The sequence below is a fragment of the Rhinopithecus bieti genome, unplaced genomic scaffold (assembly GCF_001698545.2).
Source record: "Rhinopithecus bieti isolate Rb0 unplaced genomic scaffold, ASM169854v2 scaffold_13747, whole genome shotgun sequence".
Lineage (NCBI taxonomy): Eukaryota > Metazoa > Chordata > Mammalia > Primates > Cercopithecidae > Rhinopithecus > Rhinopithecus bieti.
The window spans coordinates 465,023-471,294 of record NW_016807729.1 but is presented as its reverse complement, the minus strand read 5'-3'; the positions used below and the strand labels follow the sequence as shown (position 1 = coordinate 471,294).

Here is a 6,272-nt window from a genome sequence, read left to right as displayed (position 1 = left end):
GCTGGGCGTGGTGGCTCACGCCTGTAATCCCAGCACTTTGGGAGACCGAGGTGGGCGGATCACAAGGTCAGGAGATCAAGACCATCCTGGCTAACACGGTGAAACCCTGTCTCTACTAAAAATACAAAAAATAGCCGGGCGTGGTGGTGGGCGCCTGTAGTCCCAGCTACTCGGGAGGCTGAAACAAGAGAATGGCGTGAACCCAGGAGGTGGAGCTTGCAGTGAGCTGAGATCGCACCACTGCACTCCAGCCTGGGAGACACAGCGAGACTCCGTATCAAAAAAAAAAAATTAGCCCAGACCTGGTGGCTCATGCCTGTAATCGTGGCACTTTGGGAGGCCAGGGTGGGCAGATCACAAGGTCAGGAGTTTGAGACCAGCCTGGCCAATATGGTGAAACCCTGTCTGTACTAAAAATACAAAAATTAGTCAGCTGTGGTGATGGGCGCCTGTAGTCCCAGTTACTCAGGAGGCTGAGGCAGGAGAATCGCTTTAACCCGGGAGGCAGAGGTTGCAGTGAGCCGAGATTGCACCACTGCACTCCAGCCTAGGCGAGAGAGTGAGACTTCATCTAAAATAAAATAAAATTAGATGGGCATGTGGCACCCACCTGTAGTCCCAGCTACTCAGGAGGCTGAGGCAGGAGAATCGCTTGAACCCAGGAAACAAGCGAAACTCCCTCTCAAAAAAAAAAAAAAAAAGTAAAAGCAAAATAAAAACCCTCTTAACTGTTTGTCAGTGAGGGCTAATGAGATTTTCTCTGGCTGAATAAGTCCAAAATCTATTATGTGGGGGGAAATGTGGCAAAGCAGTATGATCACATTTAGGTAAAACAAAAGTATTATGTGTATATAAATGCATAGAAAATTTCTGGAATGAGAAAATAAGTTATCTTTAATGAATGGGAATGAGAGCAGAGGTGGAGAGACTGACTTTGACTTCCTTTTGTATATTTTTTAGTCAAAAATTATTTTATAATAAAATTTTAAATGAATTATTGTATTTTCCCAAGTCAGTCATTTTATTTATTTAATTAATTTGTTTATTTATTGAGTTGGAGTGTTGCTCCATCACCCAGGCTGGAGTACAATGATGCGATCTTGGCTCACTGCATCCTCCACCTCCTGGGTTCAAGCGATTCTCCTGCCTCGGCCTCCCGAGTAGCTGGGATTACAGGCATGCACTACCTTGCTTGGCTAATTTTTGTATTTTTAGTAGAGACGGGGTTTCGCCATGTTGGCCCAGCTGGTCTTCAATTCCCAACCCGCCCCGGCCTCCCAAAGTGCTGGGATTGCAGGCGTGAGCCACCCCGCCTGGCCCATTAGTCATTTTAATTATCTTAACAGAAACAAATCTCAATGCAGATGACCACAGTTCTTGGCTTAGCTACATTGCATTATACTGTTATATAACAGGATTTTTGGAAAAGAAGACCTAATTTGAACATTTACTTTCTGAACCTCCGACTTCTTCAGGTATAATGCCTCACTTGAAGGATTGTTGAAAATCAAAGTCATGAAGCAAGCAAAGCACCTGCAGAGTAAAGAAATATTAGTTGCCCCTCCCACCTCTTAGTTTATGTTTCCACTGAAGAATTGGCATTCCCATTCCTTTCTGATACAGAAGTATCCTTATCCAAAATGCTTAGAACCAAAAGTGTTTCAGATTTCAGATATTTTTGGATTTTTGAATATTTGCGTTATACTTACTGGTTGAGCATCCTCAAATCTAAAATCCAAAATGCTCTTGGGAGCATTTCCTTTGCATATATGGAAATATATATATAATACTTGTATATATTTTATATATTTATATATACATGTATGTGGGTGTGTATGTATATATGTAGAGAGAGAGAGAGAGACGGGGTCTCACTATGTTGGCCAGTTTAGTCTTGAACTCTTGGCCTCATGCCGTCCTCCCTCCTTGGCCTCCCAAAGTGCTAGGATTACAGGTGTGAACCACTGTGCCTGGCCAAGCATTTTCTTTAAGTATCATGTTGGCACTCAAAAAAGTTTTGGATTTTGGAGCATTTTGGATTTGGGATTAGGGATGCTTGACCTGTAATAAAAATTATATAATTTAATAGATTTTTTTTTCCCCTTTGGCTGCCAGGAAGTTCCAAACTTTTTTCGAACTTTATTATGTATACTTGCATAGAAAATGGTGTTGTAATGTTTTTCTTTTTCTTTTGCCATTGTTTTGTTATGGGTTTCTCTGCAGGAACAGATGCAATATAAAATGAAAAACCAAATTTGCAGTTGTACTGCAGATACTTCCTGGTAGAAAAGGATTTAATAGAGAACTATAGAGAGCAATGAACTGAAAATACCTCTTCTCTGTTCTTCAATTCTTATTCTTCTACCTAGAGGTAGTCATTGTCAACTGTTTGAGTTGACATTTTTAATCCAAATTCTATGTACTAATGTAAATGTATACTAGATAGTCATAATTGTTTATCAACTCAGATTTTAATTGTTCTGCATTGCATTTTCACTTAAGACAGAGGTTTCCCAAACTTTCTTGGTTTACAGTATCCTTAGTGTGCCAGTAATTTTTTTTAATGCCCCTATACTTAGGCCAAAAGACAAATTTAAAGATTTTAAAATTTTGTTTTTTTTTTCTTTTGAGACAGAGTCTCACTCTGTTGCCCAGGCTGGAGTGCAGTGGCACAATCTCGGCTCACTGCAAGCTCTGCCTCCTGGGTTCATGCCATTCTCCTGCCTCAGCCTCCTGAGTAGCTGGGACTACAGGCGCCCGCCACCATGCCCAGCTAATTTTTTGTATTTTAAATAGAGACGAAGTTTCACCGTGTTAGCCAGGATGGTCTCGATCTCCTGACCTCGTAATCCGTCTGCCTTAGCCTCCCAAAGTGCTGGGATTACAGGCATGAGCCACAGCGCCTGGCAATTTTGTTCTTAAATTACTAATTTAAGAAGTACTGATGGGATGTGAGTGCCTATAGAGCACTACACAATACCTCATATCTTGGCATCAGCTGGAAACTGACATCCTCATTTCTGGTTCAGTGTTAGTTTTGTACAGTATTTGCTTTTTATCATAGTAACCACTGTGTTATCCATTTTGTGTTGCTTATAAAGTAATACCTGGGCTGGTTACTTTATATAGAAAAGAGGTTTATATATTTAGCTCATGGTTCTACAAGAACCATGTAGGCTGTACAAGAAGCATGGTGCTGCCGTCAGCTGGGGTTCTGGTGAGGTCCTCAGGCTGCTTCCACTCAGCAGCAGCGCAAGGCAAAGGGGAGCAGCATGTGCAGAGATCACATGTCTAGAAAGGAAGCAAGAGGAACAGCAGGGAGGTGTCAGGCTCTTTTTAACAGCCAGCTCTCCAGGTAATGAACAATGAGAACTCATTCCCTTCCCCTCCAGAGAGGGCATTAATCTGTTCATGAGGGATCTGTCACCATGGCCCAAACACTTCCTATTAGTCCACACCTCCAACATAGGGGATTAAATTTTAACATGAGGTTTGGAGGGGAAAAACATTCCAAATCTAGCACCACCAAAACCCAGCTTTGGAAAGACTGACTTCACTGAATGTTTTGCAATCTAATGTTAAAACCATGAAGTAACCTCAAACTAATATTACACATGAAGTCTCTTGAAAATTTATAATATTCTGTGGTGCCGCCGTGAATGTGCTCACCAACCCAGGGACCTCAGTGCAGTTTGGAAACCATAGACCTAAGATCTTTCTTATCACTACATATATTCTTTTTTGTCCCCTTAGTTATTTTAATTCCATTTTATTTTTTATTACTTATTTTTGAGACAAGGTCTCACCTTGACACCCAGGCTGGAGTGCAGTGGCTCATAGCTCACTGCAGCCTCAGTCTCCCAAGACTCAAGTGATCCTCTCACTTCACCCTCCTGAATAGGTAGGACTAAGGTATGTGTCACCATGCCCAGCTAATTTTTTAAATTTATATTTTGTAGAGCCAGGTTGTCCCAGGCTGGTCTCAAACTCCTGGGGTCAAGCAATCCTTCCACCTTGGCTTCCCAAAGTTCTGGGATTACAGGCTTAATATTATTTTTAATATTAAAAATGTGCCCAGCCCTTAATATTATTTTAACTGACATGTCATAATTATGTATAGCTCACCTATTCTTTTTATGGCTGCATAGTTCTAAAGGAAATAGGAAAAATACTTTGGTTTTTTCCTACTCTGACATTCTGGAGTACTTCACATTGGGCACCAATACGTGTGTGGGGATTTTTCCCCACCAATAACCAATTCTCCAGTGGACGCCAGCTGGGTGTCCTGTAATTCTTTCAGTTCTGATACTTTCCACCTGGACATAGCGTCAGATTTCCCATGGGCTAAGGGCTTCAGATGCCAGTTGTAAGCCCCAGATTGTTACTTGTGATTCTGACCAGCTGGGTTAAAGAGGTTCCCATGACCTCCTCTTTGGGTTTGCTTAATTTGCTTCGGACGTCTTTGGGGCGGCTCACAGATCTCAGGGAAATACTTCCACTTACTAGTTTATTACAAAGGAAACATGAACAGGCAGATGGAAGAAGTGCATAGAGCAGGATATGGGAAGGGAGAGAGGGGTTCAGAGCTTCCCTGCCCTCCCTAGGTGCACCTCTATCCAGGCCCCATACCTCTGTGTGTTCAGATATCCAGAAGCTCTCCAAATCTAGTCCTTTTGGGGTTTTTTTTTTTGCAGGTTTCATCACACAGGCATGATTGATTGCATCATTGGTTACTGGTGATCAACTCAACCTTCAGTACCCCATTCCCTTCCTCAAGGTTAGGGGATGGGACTCATCTCATGATTGCTACCCCTGGCAACCAGCACCCCTGGTTGAGGCTATCCAGGATCTCCCCCCACCCCCACCATCAGTCATCATTAGCATCCAAAAGACACTTACCACTTTGGAGATTTAAGGGCTTTAGGAGCTATCCAGGAAGCCAGAGGAACTTACACATCACAATATCACAGGTGTTCCACAGTATAGATATACCTTAACATAACCATTCCTCTAACATTTAGGTAATTTCCAATTTCATGTTAATCCCAGTAATGTTCTAGTATATTCTTGCACATATATTTCTTTACACATGTGTATTTATGTACAATAGATTCCTAAAAGCAAAATTACTGGGTCACAAGTAATTAACTCCTTACAACCTGATGATAATCTTTTTTGGTTTTGCTACTAAAAATATAATTCATCTTAATTTGCATTTTCATCTTACTAGCATCTTTGCTAGTTTAGGTCTGGGTGGGTTCAACATCTTTGTGATAATTGGCTATATATGATTCTCTCATGACTTGCTTACTTCGAGCCTTTGAACGTTTTTCAATTGTGTTGCATTTTGTAACTATTATTATAGAAGAGCTCTTTTGTCTATTATACATATATAATGCACATTGCAGATTTTTTTTACTAATCCCAGCCTATCATTTGTGTTTTGCTCATTTATGGTATCTCATATCATACAAAAGCTTTAAATTCTAAGTCTAAGCAATTCATGTTATTTATGGCATCTAGGGTTTTTATTTTGCCTACTAAGTAGGCCAGACTTTCCTATCTTAAAATTATGAGGCTTTTTTTGTTTGTTTGTTTTTTAAAGACAGGGTTTTGTTCTGTTGCTGAGGCTGGAGTACAGTAGCAGTGTTATCAAGGTCCACTGCAGCCTTGACCTCCTGGGTTCAAGCGATCCTCCTGCCTCAGCCACCCAAGTAGCTGGGACTACAGGCACTTGCCACCATGCCTGGCTAATTTTTGTTGTTGTTGAGACAGAGTTTGCTCTGTTGCCCAGGCTGGAGTGCAGTGGTGTGGTCTTGGCTTGCTGCAACCTCCACCTCCTGGTTTCAAGCAATTCTCATGCCTCAGCCTCCTGAATAGCTTGAGATAACAGACGCCTGCCACCATGCCTGGCCAATTTTTGTATTTTTAGTAGAGATGGGTTTCACCATGTTGGTCAGGCTGGTCTCGAACTCCTGACCTCAAGCGGTCCACCTGCCTTGCCTCCCAAAGTGCTGGGATTGCATGTGTGAGCCACCGTGCCCAGCCTAAGCCTCTTTGCCCAGCCATTTTTTTTTTAACTTTATTTTGCGTAGAGACAGGGTCTCACTATGTTTCTCAGGCTGAACTCCTTGGGCCCAAGCAGTAGGCCCACTCCAAAGGTGCTGGGATTACTAAGGGCATGAACCACTGTGCCTAGCCATTATATTTTCTTTAAATTAATTAATTTATTTATTTCTTTTTTTTTTTTTTTTTTTTTTTTTTTTTTTTTT

The 6,272-nt window shown here is 41.6% G+C and overlaps 1 protein-coding gene across 1 annotated transcript in view; it reads left to right on the top strand.

Annotated features, from left to right (window-relative positions):
• The window catches only part of GINM1 (glycosylated integral membrane protein 1), a 27,972-nt gene that overhangs the window by 18,703 nt on the left and 2,997 nt on the right, over positions 1–6,272 (top strand). The window lies entirely within an intron of this gene.